We start from the raw sequence: 16,038 nt of genomic DNA on the forward strand, positions 1-16,038 counted from the left end.
AGGCAGCCAGACAGTGCTGGGCCCTCGAGGAGCCAGGAGCAAAGACAAGGTACCTTGCAATGGTGGAGAGATAGACCTTCCTGCTGTAGGCCAGGCCTCACACAGAAGATGAAGCATACCTCCCTGGGGATGGGCCTCAGGGGTTGATATCCTAAGTAGGTATCAGTCACCTTGAAACAGCCGGGAAGAGCCATCAACTCAACCCCTTCCAGGAAAAAACCCTGTTTTGTATTGCTGCCTGCTTCCTCGTTTGATCCAGATTTAATTAATTTTACCTGAGCAATTACGTTCCTAATCTTATCAGTGGACCTGGTTTAGTTCCACCTCATGGCCACCTTGTAAGTGAATTCCCATGTTTCCCACCTTGGACCCACCTCACCTCGTGGTCTGTTTGTTTGTGTTTTGGGGAGAGGGTCTCACTATGCAGTTCAGGCTGGCCTGGAGCTCACTTTACAGCCCAGGCTGGTCTCGAACTTGCAACAATCCTCCTGCCTCAGACTGCCAGTGCTAGGATTACAGGCGTGTGCCACTAGGCCCCAACCTACCTTGCGGTTTTGCTCTAGAAAAAGCAGGCTCCTGAGCAACCCGCTTGGGTCCCCTGCTGGCCCGCTCTTGGACAGAAGCTTGCTTTCCCCTGCCGGTAAACATATTCCGCTCTTGACCTCTGTTCCTAAAATTCATTCTTCAACTTTAGAGAACACAGACTTGCCCCAGGTAACTCTCAGTTTGGGAGTTTCTTTGCCTTGTATCACAATGAGCAGAGAAACAGGCCACAGGAGTTAGCGCAGGACCTGGCAGAGCAGAACAGCCAAGGCCGAGTGCGAGTCAGACCAGGAGGGCCCACTGGGTGGGCCAAGCAGCGGGGAGAGCGTGTTCATTCCCTTCCAGTTACGTCCAGGTGAGGGCTGGAGCATCTCTTCTGGCAGTAGGACAAGCTGGCATTGCAGGTGACCCACATCAATGGGGCTTGCTCCACCACAGGGGCCAAAGCTGCCATCCCACCTGAGCCTCGGCTCTCAGGACTCCTCCCAAGGGCCGGCAGGGGGCTGGTCTGCCTACCTTTTGTACCTTTTATTTTTCCCCAGAGAATAGATTGTGTTGAGGGAAATGTGGGTAATTGTGTGTAAAATTTTCCTTAAAATAGCACATAGGTGCTAGGCCAGAGCCTGCCTCTTCCTACACTTTCTAGATGAAGAAGAGAGAGATTGCTCCTCACAGTCTGGACTGGAGCGGGCCAGGCTCCTTCTGCCCCCTCATCCAACCCCACCATGGCCGGCCTAGACTTGGGGATGGGGATTTGCGCTTGGGTCAGATTCCAAGACCGCAGTCATGCCCCACCCCAGGCCCTGTCCAGAGCCCAGGAGGAAGCCGCCGTGGTAAACTGTTCCTGACAGGCTTAATGCTCTCTGCATTTCAGGTAGCAGGTTCTTTGAGTTACTTAAAGTATGATCATCTTTACGGTCCATAAACACTATTGATGACTCTCGGCTTGCTGAATAGCCAGGAGCCCCGGGAGCAAATCAGGCAGGTTCCATCCTCAGGAGACTCAGCCATGTCGGCACCCTCGAGGCTCTGTCTGTGACAGACAGGGGGCACCGGGAGGGGGAGGGGCAGAGCCCAGGAGGGCAAGGCTCGTCCCCTTGGGTCTGGAAGCACCTACTTCTGCCACCCTGACCATGGGCCTTGCAGTCCAGGGTTTGCTGGGGTCAGTGGCGGCGGCATGGCTGGCAGTCAGTACCCCCGAGACCCGAAGTCCCCACACGAACCTCAGTTAGCACAGACCCAAGTGGCCAAGGCTGATGCACAAGGACACACGCAAAAGCAGGACGCGCAGGGCCTCTGAGGCCACCGCCCAGGGGCGTGTGAGGCCAGCTGACAGTGCTCCCCTCCTCTCCAGGTGTTCCTGACCAGTCGCAGAAAGCCTGGTCACCAGAGCCCAGGGGGCTGGCTGGGCACTTCCACCTCCTGATCAGCCCTGCTGGGCCAGGATGGCATCGGAGTGACTGCAGGAGTGAGAACCCCAGAGTGCACCCTTCGCGTGGGCTGTGAGCTCAGCGATGTCCCCACCACACAGCGTTCAGGTTGTCACCTCAAAGCGGGGCAGATAGCTGCCCTACAAACACCCCAGCAGGTGGCGCTGCTGAGCTGCCCCCTCCTGCACCCTGGGGGTGGGGGTGGGGGTGTGCGTGGCATCCGCCCTCAGGTGCCACCCATTGTCCCACCGCCCTTTGTTTACGTTCCCAGGTTGCAGGTTTGAGTGTCGTGAAATTTCTGTGTCTGGAGACTCTTTCTGAGCTCAGGCCTGACAAGCCACCCTCTCTCCCACAGGATGGGCGGGGTCCACGGACCTTGCACACCACTGCCCACCGCCAGGGGCCTGAGTGGCAGCTGGTGCCCAAAGGCTGGATATTGAGCTCTGGCCTAGGACATCACTCTACCACCTACAACCAGGACCTCAGAAGGGGCACGGAGGAGGGACTCTGCAGCTCAGTTCCCGGTGACATGGAGAGGATCTTGCCTGGCTTCCCAGCTGGATGGGGAAGAACACACCAGGTAGTGGGTGTGGCATGTGGGGTCAGTGATGGGCTTGTAATGCAATGAACAGTCATGGCTCTTGGAAAAACCTCAGTTAACAACGCTCCTTAAATTCCCCTGAAAATGGACATGTGTAGTCCAAAGACTCCTCCACCTTACCAGCAAGCTACATCACAGAACCCAAGCGAGCTCCAGACGCTGAGCATCTCAGCCTCAGATGTGGCTGAGCTACAGAGCTGGCGCGATCAGCTTGGATGTGTCAGGCTCCCTGTGCCCACTTGTCCCGCTCCTATCTCCAAAATTAACAGAGCTGAGGAGGAAGATCAGTGGCTTTGGGTCCCATCACTGATCACATGGACACCTGCTGTCCCTCCTGGCCCAGCAGGGAGCTTTTGCTCATCTGTCACGCAGCCAGTCTCCTTGACTTGTCTGAGCACCTGACAATAGCGAGGAAGCACTCCGACTTGATGGCTTGCGGAACAGATGGCCCCCTCCACTAGTCAGGACAGACACATGAGAAACGTGCCCTGGTCTCTACCCCAGCTCCCCATTTCCTGACCAGCAGGGCTCCTGGAGAACCTTTGGCTCTGATGTTTGGTCTGTGACCCCAATTCCCAACACAAGAGCTCTGATGACCTCTGTGATTGGCTGGGTGTCGTGGGTACCTTTGGTTCTGATGACGTAACTCCTGGTGGGCTCCAGATACCTTGGGACGGGGCTGGTTGCCAGGGAAACAAGTGTGTGATTAGAGTGCTAGAAACTTCAGCCCTGCCCCCCCCTCCAGGGAGGAAGAGGGGCTGGAGCCTGAGTTGACCACAGTGCCAGCAGCAGAATCTGTCCCACCTAGGGGAAGGCGATACAGCTCAGTGGACTAAGTGCTTGCTTTGTAAGTGCAAGGGCCAGGATTCAATCCCTGGAGCCACATGCTGTGCCAACCCCACCTCCAGGCGCACTGAGCTGGGGATGGAGTCTGGGCGTGGTGGTGCACACCTTTACTCCCAGCACTGGGGAGGCAGAAACCAGGAGGATCACTACTGAGTCCAAGCTGAGTAGAGAGACCCTGCACAAAAAAGAAAAAAGAATCTGCCCAGCCTATTTCACGTAGCCTCTGAAAACCCAAAGGACTGGACTTGGATGAGTGTATGGGTTGGTGACACACCATTTGGGGCAGGGAAGTGTACCCCAACTCCTCCTCAGAGACAGTGGCACCCCTGCCCACACACCTCTGCATCTCTCCATCTGGCTAGTCATCTGCAATATCTATATGATAGACCAGCAAACTTATCCTTTCTCAGTCCTATGAGCAGCTCTAGCAGATTAACTGGCCTGGGAAGCACTCACGGGAACCCTAACTTGTAACCGCTTGCTCAGAAGTGAAGGTGACGGTTTACTCTCCAAGTAGCTGAAGCGACACAGATGTGTGGGGGCACCTGCAGCTGGTGACTGTGCTCAGATTGGGTAGACAGCATCGAGGTGGACCTGACTGGAGGCCACCGGCTGGCGTAGGCTGTGGAATTAATTAGTGAATGGCTGGAGACACACATTTGTTATCACAAGTGCTTTGATATAAGATAAATGAATTTGTGTTCCCCGAAGTTGAGGAATAAATTCTAAGGAAGAATAAAGGTTAAGAGTAGGAAAATTTATTGGAGAAGAGGAATAGGGAACAGGAATGGCCCAAGAGAGGGAGCCGAATAGGTTGCTAATGAGTCCTCTTCTCAAAGGCATTTTTACAGAGCAAAATGATGAGGCAGGAGCAACACGGGCCAACATGCTGAGCAGCCAATAAGATTGCAGGGATGTTCACTTACAGAATAGTGACCCACTGGTAGCAAGGGCATACGGATGACATCATCAGCCTCGCTCCGTAATCTATGGTGTTGTCTTAGTGGGTGGCAGAGGATGGCCCTCAGCCTAACGAGATCATGGGAAGTCAGCCACCCCTGCAGCCCAGCTGTGCTGGGACGGCAGCTGAGCTCTCGCAGGCTGCCTGGGAGCTCAAGGAGCCAGCCGCAGCCCTGAGCTGGGACCGTTCTCTGACCCTGAGCGTGTTTACACTCCAGGCCTCCCTGTGGTCAGGCTGAGGAGGGACTTCACTAGCATTCACACCCTGACTGCCCACGGTCCTGCCTGTCCTCAAGAAGTGACCTTAGCAATCCACCTGCTTGTGGGCCACTTGGGGAGCCGGAGCTGGGGCAGTGGCTCTGGGAGGCCCACGAAGGATCCCGTAAGCCTGGACCAAGACATCCTAGAAGCCCAAAGACCTGAGGGCTCTGGCCCAATGCAGAAAGCCCGATGTTCTGGCCAGTGGCCAGCTTCTCAGAGCTCTTTCCGTGGGCTTCAGCCATGAACCCGGCCAGAGCTGCAGGACAGCAGGGCTCCCTTCCACCTCCGCAGATGCAGGTTGGCCAGGAAGCACTACCGAGCTGAGGACCAACAGGGCCCACAGGCCTGGGGTTGTCGGCGTGTCACCCTGGGGAGCAGCTGGCGCCAGCTCAGGGCCACGCCGGCTGTGCGCCCTCAGGACCTCTCAGCACAGCAGAGTGGCTCTACAATCTGGTTCTTAAAAATACCACCACTGGCGGAGAAAGGGAACATTAGCGCATTTGAGGAAAATGTGTTCTCATATAAATGAGCAGTTTGAACGAAATCAGATTAGCACGCCCTGCAGATCACAGCTCCGCTCTCCCACGCAGACACAGAGTCTTGCCCGTGGGACTTGGACATCATGACTGTCACCGTGGTGGGCATCTGAGGACTTCCACGGGGATCTTCACTGCACCGTTCCATCCCTCCTGCCTGTACACATGAACACACATATGCGCACTCACACATTGTATGTTAAATACACACCACTGAAAACACTGTGTAGCTCAGAGAGATGATGCATGATTTTCTTTTTCTTAAAAATGGGATGACGGGGGGCTGGGGAGATGGCTCAGTGGAATAAGCGCTTCTCTGGGAAGCTCAAGGGCCCGAGTTCAAGCCCCAGTCCCGCCAAAAATAAAAATAAAAGTAAATGGGGTGACCGTTGCTGGTGCCCGGAGAATAAATGACCTTGCTGTGGCTATCCTTACTGGCCCTCTGATCTGAGCCTGGCTCTGCAGATATTTTCCAAATGCCACTCTGGTGCACCAGAGGGGGGTGGGTGGATCCTTGGCCGGCCCTCACCACAGGCCAGCAGGGCTTTTGTGCCCCAGACAACGGTGCTCACACCCAGGGCAACAGCCACCGTTGTACTCACCCAGAGCCCGTGTCCCCGCCCAGCCCTGCTCCTTCAGCTGCTTGTGGTCACTGTCTTTGAGCCTAGCCCCACCCTGCAGAGCCTAGGGCTGGGCTGGCCCTCTGCTCCCCTGCTTCCTGCAGCAGAGCCCAGGGCTGTCCGGGGACAGTGGCCTCACCCAAGGTAGACATGAAGTGTGCTCCCCTGTGCCTGCAGGGACTGGTGGCAGAGCAGGTTCTTGGTGGTCTAGTGCAGTACCCGGGTAACAAGAAGCACGGATCACTGTTGCCATGGCTCCAAACCCAGATCCCCTAGCATTCCCCCTACCCCACTTCTCTATCTTCAAGCCAGTCTGGCTCTGGCTTCTGTCACCGGCACCAGACCTGGTGGCCCCATGCACCTGAGTGCACGCGGGGACCTCCAGCAGTGCTCCCTGCCCTCAATTCCTGCATCCTCTATGCTGTTCTGAGGCTGTGCAGAAGCAGGAGGAACGGGGCAGGAGCGGGTCTGTGGTCTCGTTGTCTGTGACTGGGGGGAATCACGCCCATGTCACACATGCATAGCTTCTTGTCTTCTTGCAATGTCAAGGCTTGGGAATGGAAGCATTTGTCCCTGGGCTGCTAAGCAGAGATAATTTGCTTCTTCCTGTGACAGCTAATGATCAGCTTCCTAACAGCAAGTCACCACCTCGCACTGATTTGCCGACACAGCCAAGCTACTCAGGAGAGGAATTTTGAGAATCTAATCCACAGTCTGGGATCCGTGGGCTGCTGCGCTGCTCCTGAGCTCGGCCATCCCTGGAAGAGGCCTGGGAAGCCCCTTGGAGCAGGCGACCTTTGAGGTCACCACCAAAGGAAAGCACCCTGATGTCAACATCAAGCCCCGCCGAACCTGCCAATGGCTAGATGATGGATTCTTGACTTTGCCGAAGAACACCAAAACTGTGATAGGGCAGCCAGAAAGTGCCAAAGGTGGCACGGGCCCTGCGTGGACACTTGGCACTTGCACAGTGAAGTTAACAAGACAAAGTACAACAAAACAAACGAGTGTGCACGCCTTGAACTGCCTTTCTCACCCTTGCATAGTCTGAACTGTCAAGCATCCAAATTGGAAGCCGGCAGGGTGCTGTCTTTCCATTACTGAAGAGTCTGACTCAGAGCCGTGGGCCATGGCACCTCACCGGCAGGCGTGGAAACCCGCGCTCCCCTCACTGGGAAATAATGACCCAGCGGGGAGAGCATCAGCACCAGCGGCTCTGGAAACGACTTGTGCTGGGGATCCCTCTGGAAACAGCTTGTGCAGGGGATCCGGCGCTGTGGAGCCCTTTTGTTCCTGCCTGGTGGGGATTCTCCAGCCTCTTTGGGCAGGGGGCTGATGCCGTCACAGGCCACACCTTCCCAGCCCCTCCTTCCCTGGGCAAGAGGACACTATACTGACCCTGTCTCCCCAAGGGCCTTGGGAACTGATGAGAACTGAGTACCAGGAGGCTTCTCTCTCCCCACAAGTCCCCCAAAACAGACATAAGATGGGGCAGGTGCAGGCCATGCATGAAAGGAGACTCAGGACGCAACATGGGGCTGGGAGGGACGTGCTGAGTTCCAGGTGGGCGCCATTGTGGGCCCTAAGGGTCATGCAGGTGGGGTCATACCACCATCCCAGAAGGAGGACAGCCGCTGAGCAGAAGGAGAGGGGACACAGGGCACACTTGTCATTGCTGCTGCCCTTGCCCTGTAGAACATGGGCTCCCCAGCCTCCCTCACCATGGGGAGCTCATTGGTGCCCCCCACTTGTCCTCTAAGTTTCTGCCTCTGTGGTGAACAAGGACACAGACTGAATGGTCCTGAGGGCCAGGGCCACCCTCTGCTTGGCAGGCTCCCTGTGGTGGCACAGGCAATAGCCTCTGTGGCTTTGATTCCCCAGCCTCGTGAGTTTCCAAGTGTAGCAGCTGGCTTCCAAGGTCTGGGGAGAGGGGGGTCTGCAGCCACTGGAGTGTCTTCGGAAAGGAGCCAGCCCTAGGAGGGGTGAGAATTTATGTGGCAGTTGGGTCACTTTGGTGACTGTCAGACCAGGCACCAACTTGCCTGGCCCTGCTAGGACCAGGGAGCAGCTGGTCCCCTCTGCCACGTCCCACAGAGAGGTCTGTGCTTGTTTGGCCCAGGAGGCCACAGGGCCAGCACCCAGTGAGCCGGGCACATCTGGCCGTGTGGGCAGCTGCGGTTCTCGATGCCCAGGAAGGCATCTGCCCCTTGTTTCTGCCTCAGCCCTTGTGCAGGAGAGTTGCAAGGCCAGGCAAGGAAGCCACCCAGTCATGTGATGGGCCAAGAGGCATGCGCAGGGCCTGGGGTCAGGGAGGGTGGCCAGGTCCTTCGTCGTCCTCTTCCTCCACGTAGAGGGCTAGACTGGGCTGCAGCAGGTCTATGCGTGGCTCTAGCCATGTTTGCAAGGCCCTGGATTTTACCCCTAGTTCTGCACAAAAGAAGCAGGAAAAATAGGACAAAGTTCAGAGAAACGCTGGTGGAAATGCAACTTTGCATGAGGTTTTGTGAGGAATTTGACTTTCTAAATGTCTACTCAAATCTTTGTTGTGTGTGTTAACTTGGCTTATTTGAAGCAATTGGTGAGCTTTTTTTTTTTTTAATTTTTTTTTTTTTTTTTTTTTATTACATCTTTTTTTTTTATTTATTTATTTGAGAGAGAGAGAGAGAGAGAGAGAGAGAGAGAGAGAGAGAGAGAGAGGTGTGTGGCCAGCTCAGCCCACCAGGGGGCGGGCTGGCTGGCATGTGGTGCTGGGGGATTGAACCGCGGTCCCCAATGCTTTGCCAAGCTTGTTCTAAGTAGGTGCTTTAGACCACTGAGCCATCTCTCCAGCCCCAATTGGTGAGCTTTTGTGAGGACAACAGCCCCTGTTCCTGGCCACCAGGCAGTCTCCCTTTTGTGGCAGGTCATTTCCTGGGCTTCCAAGCTGTTTACAGGTAGGGGGCTCCATTCCCATGGCAACCACTCCCTCCTCTTCCCACTTAGCTGGATCCAGGATAGGGTTTGCTGTACCTGGGCTGGCTGCACACAGCCTCTCTCTACCCACAGCTCCAGGACCTCCTCTAGAATCTGTGTCCTGCTTTCGCATGTCCAAAAGTGCTGGTACACCCATTTCCAGGGAGCCTCCAGCATCGATCCGCAGAGGGCCCAGAGCCCAAGATCCAGCCAGGGACAGTGCCAGAGCCTAGTGAGTGAGGGCCTGGGGGACCCAGGTCGGGTTGTGTGTGGCTGGGTGCATGTGCTGAGGCACTGACCGGCCCCAGTGCGAAGTGGTGTGGGGACAGAGCGCGTGGCAGCCGGCTGTGGGGGCCTGCGTGCAAGCGGGAAGGGCAGCTCTGCCCTGCTCGGAACCCTGCCCGCCCCAGGCCGTGCTCCTCTGTGGACAAGCTCTCAGCTCCGCTGACTCCTATCAGCCCGCATGCACGCAAGTGTGCGGGGACGAGTGTGCAAATGCACGCCTGTGCCTCTGAAGGTGGGCCTGCTTTGGCCTGGAATGCAGGACTGTGGGGCCGCAGAGCTGTTAGTCCCCGCGTGGGTCACCCAGCCCCCTGCGCAGGGAGCCCTTGAAGCAGTCCCCAAGTCCAGGGACGCAAAAGATCCGCCCGTGTCCGGCAGCGTCCTCCATGGCCTCCTAGGCTTTGAGCCAGCCTGCGAGGGCCAGAGTCCGCCCACGGCTCTGTCGGTGTCCTCCAGCTCACCAGTCAGGCGGGGCTTGCTGAAGGCCCCTGTACCCCCCCGGCCGAGCGGTGTGCGGCGGGGTGGAGGCGGGGCCGGGCGAGTGGTCACGGGGCGGGGCCTGGGAGAGCCGCGCCCCCCCTCCACTCTGCGGGAGCTACGCGGGCAGGCACCTCCCCCGCACCCCTGCAAGCTGCGGCGAAGGTGTTGGCGCGCGGGCTAGAACCGCCTAAGCCAGCCCTCTCCAGCCGGGCTGAGTGTCCAGGTCCGCCCACTCCCAGCCCCGCTCTGCCCTGCGCTGCGACCGCCGCCCTCGGCGCGTCCCGCAGAGCTCTGCACCGCAGTCAGCCGGCTTCCCCAGGACCGCTCCCCGACCCCGCCCGCCTGCAATCCCCGAGAGCCCGGAGCCTCAGACCTCGAGCCTTGGATGGAAGCGCTGCGAGGGTGAGCCGGGGCCAGCCCAGATAGAGGGCTGACGCGGCCGCGAGGCTCCGACTGGGCTGGGACATCCCCAGCTGCTGGCTCCGCACCCTGACACCTCTAGTCTCCTCGTCCGTCCGCATTTGCCCTTGGCGAAGCAGCGGACCTAGCAGGTCAGACTGAAGGGTAAACAGCTGCTAAGATTTAGTGTACCTTCTTTTTTCTTTTTACCTTTTAAGAAAAAACATTTGAAAAGAAAGCAAGAAAACAACGGAAATCCGACCGTGGGATGTCAGCCTCAGGCAGGGAAGGAGTGCTGGGCCAGGCCTCAGCCGCGGGGCGGCGACTACCCAGCCCGCCCCGCCTGCCTCGTCTGGTGGAGCAGCTCTCTGCTTCAGCACCGCCGGGCCGGGGAGGAGGAGTAAGCTCCCTGCCTCTCGCAGACCCTGCTGTCCCCGTGAGCAGAGCGATGCGCCGCCTCAGCTTGCGGGGAGAAAAGGCTCATTGAAACCCTGCTTGGAGATAATGTCCTCGTGAATAGCTATTGAGACGTCACCTGTCACCCTGGCCCGGAAGCTCCTGGGGCGGGGTAGGTTTACTCAGCACACTTCCGAGAGAGTGGGCAGCTCCGCGTGGGGTGGGACAGCCTGGCACCACCCGCTCCTCTGCCCAGAGCCGCCCCAGCTCCGGATCCAGAGCTCAGCACTCAGGGAAGACGCGCGGCAGACTCTCCACAGCGAGATAACACAGTCCATTCTCCAGAGCAGAGCCAAGCAGAGAGAACCTTTTGTGAGGCCCCGGCTGTTTGTTGCTTCCTAAATTCATCCTCTTCATCTGTAAGAACAGAACAGAGGGGCCGGGGAGATGGCTCAGTAGAATAAGCGCTTGCCTGGCAAGCACAAGGGCCTGAGTTCAATCACTGGTTCCAGAAAAAAAAAAAAAGAAAGAACAGAACAGAACAAGGCTTAGGAAGGATTCTCAAAGCTGCCCAACTCTCAGCCCACCACGCACCAACTCTACCCAATAACCCCTGGGCCACCCACCCAGCCCCCACTGCCTGTCCCCAGGCTGCAGCAGGACCCCAGGGGGCACCTGGGCCCACTGGATGAGCTCTTCTGGGAAAGTGGGAAATAAACGGCCACTGTCGCTGTCGCTGTTATTGTTGTGCTTCTTGGACAGTCATTAGCGACAAACCAAGGCCCGACTTGGGGCTAATTAGGCTCCTAATTAGTGACTTCCAGGTGTGGTAATTGCCCAGCAGTGAGGCAGGACAATTAACCACCAAGGGCTCCAGAATGGTCCTGCCAGGACCCGTGGGGCCCACCTGAGTGCTGAGGACTTCAGGGGTGGACACAGCAATGCCAGGGCCCCACGGCAGTACCGCTGGTGGCCAGGGTGCCAGCAACCCTCCTGAGATTCCAGAGCCAGGTGGGAGTCAGGGCGGCACCTAGTCACTAGACAGCCGGCTGCAAGGTTGTCCTGGTCGGTCAAGGGGCTCTTGGCACAATGACCTCACATGTCAACGAGGACAGCACGACTTTACTTATTTGATGACCACAGAATACTCGTTCCAAGCCAAGTGCACTGGTCTTCATCAGAGCCAGCAAAGCGGAGCCTGCAGCATCAGCCCCAGTGTGAAAGTGTGGAAACAGGCAGGGAAGCTCTTGTAAGGCCCCCATGCACTGCTGGAGGTCACTGCGGGCGCGAGGAGTGTGTAGCCACTGCACACAAGATGCGTCTGACATTCTCACCTTTGCCCTGCAGCCACCCTCACCATCACCATCCTGCCTCCCTCCAGGAGCAAGGCCCCAGGAAGGTGACTATCATGGAGCACTTGAGGTCTGGCCATCCCAGGCTCGCCCGAGGGACCCTGGCAGAGGAGCAGGGTCTGGGCTCCTTCCCAGTGGCCCTGGAGAGCCCACAGCCCAAGCCCAGCACAACCTGGAATAATGGATTGCACGGAGCAGAAGCGTAATGCTGGTGGAGCCAGCCGAGGTCATCCACAGAACGGCCACTAAGCCCTGTCGCCTGCTTCTTCCTAACGTGCTGCTGCTGCTGAAAAGGGACCCATGGGCCAGGGTCCCCCAGCGGCTGCCCTCCCGTCCATGTGGGGCCCAGCCGCCACCATCAAGAGCCTCTTGGGACCCTGAGGCAGTGAGTGAGCGGCCCGCAGACACTGCATGGCCAGAATGTCCTCCAAGAAGTGCACACGGTGGCAGGGTGTCCGCCCTGTGCTGCTTACAGGCAATCACAGGTGGCATGAGCTGCTGCCTCCCGTCCCACTTGTTGTCCTACAAACACTTACTTGCAGGCACTATTATAGGTGACCAAAATAGATTCCACAGATGCAGGGGCTAGGGGTTTGATCCCCAGTGTGCCGTGTCAGCTCCACCCCCAGGGCGAGCTGAGGTGGCAATTGAGACTGGGCTTGGTGGCAAACCCCTGTAATCCCAGCACTTGGAAGGCTGAAAAACAGGAGGATCACTATGAGTCCGATCTGTGTAGTGAGACCCTATAGACCCTGTACTAAATATTTAATATTAAAAAAAAAGACTCCATCCCCAGGGCGTTGCGTGAGCTGCAGATGGGACAAAAGTGAGTGACATCACATTTGCTAGGTGACAGACCCCTTGGAGCAGGCCCACCATGCCTGAACACAGCCAGGGGACTCAGTGGGCACGGCCAGAGGTGGTAGATAAGAGGGCTGGTGAAGCCTGGGGATCATGCCGGGCCTAGGGCCCACACTAGCAGAACGCAGTGGGCCCTAGCCACCTTAAAAAGCTTGGGGTCCTGCTAACATCCCTGTAGAGCTGAGGTGTAGGAAGACTGCACACATTGGCCCACCTCAGCACCTGCTTCCTTCCTCCTCAAGCCTCAGTTTTCAGTGCCTCAGGCACGGTCCAGGAGGCAGGGTCAGAAACCTCTCCACTGGGCTTCTGCAGTGGCCACCAGCTGGGCCTGGGACTGTCCAGGGCGCAGCTGTCCCTTCCCCAGGAGTCTCCATGCTGAGCCACACCCCTTGACCCTCTGGGACCCACTGTTCAGAGCACCTGTGCCCTGCAGGTGTCCCCTCTTGCTCCCCCTCCAGCCAGCTGTGTGGCCACCTTGGCCAGATGTGCACCGGGGGCAACTGGGGACAGGGTCCTCACAGCAAGGCTGGGTGGAGCCCACAGGCTTGCTTGATGCTCTCTTGGCTTGTGCTGACGCTCTGAAGCCTTCCTTTAAAGTCTGGCTGGCTCAAGGCTTGGGATTTCCCTGGCTAGTATCTCAAATTCCGCTTGTGTGTGTCACTTAAACATTTATGCCCATGACTGGCAGATGGCCTGCTCCGCCATGAACATCCCATCTTCCAAATTGGTGTAAGGTCACAACTGAACCCACAAACTGGGACGCTTCCACAGAATCTGTGTGGGAGCAGGGCACTGGGCCTGGGGCATGTGGCTTGGCAGCTCTGCAAAGCTCCTTGGCTGAAGGTTGCAGCTCCTGCAGGGTCCCCAGGAGGACAGCAGGTCCTGCTGCCCCACGCTGGGTGGCACTTCCAGGAGGCGGGTTCCTTCTTAGGACTCTGCTTAGGAACAACCCATCTCATGCAGAGAAGCAGGGACCATGGCTGGCCAGAAGTGACTGCTAAGGAGGAGGATGTGTGATACCCATTCCCGTTTGTCAAGGTAGGGAGCCAGCTCCACTGCCACCTGGTAGCCTTCCCAGTGACGAGGACAATGTTGTGGTTTCCGGCTGTTGTGAGTGATGGTGCTGGAAACAGTGCTGATATGACTCCCTCCTGGCCACCCTGGGGAGACTTTTTCCTCCTGGAGTGTCAGAGACTAACCCAGGGCTCCCAGGGGGCGGGCCTGGACACAGGAGGGAGCCAGGGCTATGGCAGAAGGCACCTGACACATGACTGGCGTCCATGTACCTGCCAGGCAGGGCACACCTGAGACCCGAGGACGTGAGCAGGGCCTGTTTCTGTCCCTGCGGGTACAGCGCTGAGTCATGGCTGGTGCTGCCCTGTGCTGAGTCACAGCTGCCATGTCACCAGGGCCCGGGACCACCTCCCAGGCCACCTGTTCCTGCTCCCTCACCAGCCTGCCTCAGCGAGCAAGGCTAGCAGCACAGGACTCAGGCAAGGAGGCAACCACAGAGCTGCTGGGGTCCGGGCAGGAGGCCACGTGAATGCCCGAAGGGCCACCAGGGGCTGGGTGACCTCATTTGTGGGTGATGCCAAGTCTCATCACCTGCAGGAGGGGACAGGCAGGACATCCCTCAGCAGACCAACTCTGGCCCCAGTGGCAGGCGGACAGCCCCTGGAGGGCCTCCCTTCTCCTGCTGCCTAGACTTGTGGGTACAGCCATTGTTTCCCTTCAATCCAGGGTCCCCAGGCACATCTTGACCTGCACCATCCTCCTGCATGGCCTTGGGGGTGTCTCCCACATGTGGGGTCTGGGCCACACAAGCCGCTCCACATGGGTGCCTCGCTGTCCCAGCGATTGTCTCCAAGCGTCCCATGGATCTTCAGCAGGAACGAGGTCTCCTCCCCATCTACTGAGGCATTGGAAAGGGGGAGCAGTGAGGTGTGGCTGGGAGCTGCCTCTGGACAAGTCGCGGGAGCCCAAGGGGCACTGGCTCCTGCCCTTATCTTCTTCTCATCCTTGGTCCAGTGGCCAGGAGCCCCTTGCTGCCACCCTGGGGTGCAGGCAGACTCTCCTGATCCAGATGAGGGAGGGGCTAGGGGTCGAGGCTGGGATGGGGGGGCTCCCACCCTGCCCACCTTCTCTGAAGGAAGCACTGGCCTTGCTGGACCTCACCAGATGATGCCCAGATTAGCCCTCAGCACTGCCTCTGTCCCCCTGCACCAGGGCAGCTCACCTGGGCATGCTGGGGCATCTTACACATCAGCCAGAGCAGCCTGCTTCCCCCACACACTTGCCTCCCATGGGCTGCTGGCTGGCGCTGGGCTTTTCCATTCACCTCAGATGAGGGGAGCTTTCACATCCTCAGCACCCATGTGATCCAGCCACCAGTGCGGCTCCCGCCTCTCTCCTGCTCCTGCGCCTGCGCCTGCCCACCGGCCCATCCTCGACTGCCTGATATAATGGTAGCTACTTCTGTGGAACAGATTTCCCAGAATTCAGTGACTTCATGCTGTACACACGCTTGATTTTGCAGCCTCAGTAGGGCTTGTGGGCTGCTGGATGGCTCCCCACTTGGCGGCATCTGGAAGGATACGGGGGCATTTTGAGGACTCCTGGGAGGCCCCGAGGGTGAGGTGGTGGCAGTCCTCAGAGCTGCCACCCCATCCCGCCCTGAGGTCTGCACGCCTCTTCCTGCTGCCATCCCTCAAAGGGCCCTTGGGCCCCCCTCCTGGGCATTTGCTGATCCGCAGGGGACAGCGTCCACCCTTTGGGCACCACCAAGTGCACCTTGTTGGTGGCTGAAACCAACCCCTACCCTTCCTCTCCAACCCAGCTTGTTGTATCCGGTGTTAGAGTGACATTTTTACTTGTGTTAATATTGACAGGCTTTACCTTGTGGCAGCTTTGGGCTTTCAGGAAAGCCGGCCAGAGGCGCAGCACACCTCAGGGTGCTTCCTGTGGCTGGTGGGTTTTTCCCCTGCTGGCTGCTTTTCTCCTCCTGCTTCGATCCCTGGTGTGGAGCACAGTGACCATCAGGTGGACGCCGTGACTGTCAGGAGAGTCACCCAAAGGCACCATGCTGCACCGAGGGGCCCTACACAGTGGCTTATCAGGTACCTGAGGTCTCAGGGCCCTGTGCAGGAGGGAAGGCACGCCATGTGCACAGAGGGCTCCCCTTCCTGACTGAGGAACACTGGAGACACATAGCAGTACTGTCTGAGACCCACTTTGCTGGCCCATGCACGAATCCAACATGAACGTTCTCCCAAGATGGAAGTTGTTCGTATGACGGGGACCTGCTGCACTCAGACCCTCCTTTGCCTTTCGTCCCTTCCTGTAGTCTCTGACAGTTTCTGAGCAGGGCAGGTCCAGGCCTGTGGGCTCGGGTGCTGTGAACCTGGAAATGAGAAGGTGGTCCGGCCTCAGCGGGGGCTCCAGCCCTTTGGTCCCACTGCAGCTCATCGATGAGCCCCCAAGCGAGCAGCCAGCAAGAGGGGTAGGAGGCCCTGCATCCTC

General features: G+C 58.1%; 1 protein-coding gene across 1 annotated transcript in view; it reads right to left on the reverse strand.

Annotated features, from left to right (window-relative positions):
- Nucleotides 1-8,756: 8,756 nt before the first annotated feature.
- The window catches only part of Slco4a1 (solute carrier organic anion transporter family member 4A1), a 30,326-nt gene continuing 23,044 nt past the window's right edge, over nt 8,757-16,038 (reverse strand). The window contains exon 12 of the transcript XR_002818744.1: nt 8,757-8,767. The gene's annotated coding sequence lies outside the window, so the exon portion shown is untranslated. The remainder of the gene's footprint in view (nt 8,768-16,038) is intronic.

This window comes from Octodon degus, unplaced genomic scaffold (assembly GCF_000260255.1).
Source record: "Octodon degus isolate 3935 unplaced genomic scaffold, OctDeg1.0 scaffold00194, whole genome shotgun sequence".
NCBI lineage: Eukaryota > Metazoa > Chordata > Mammalia > Rodentia > Octodontidae > Octodon > Octodon degus.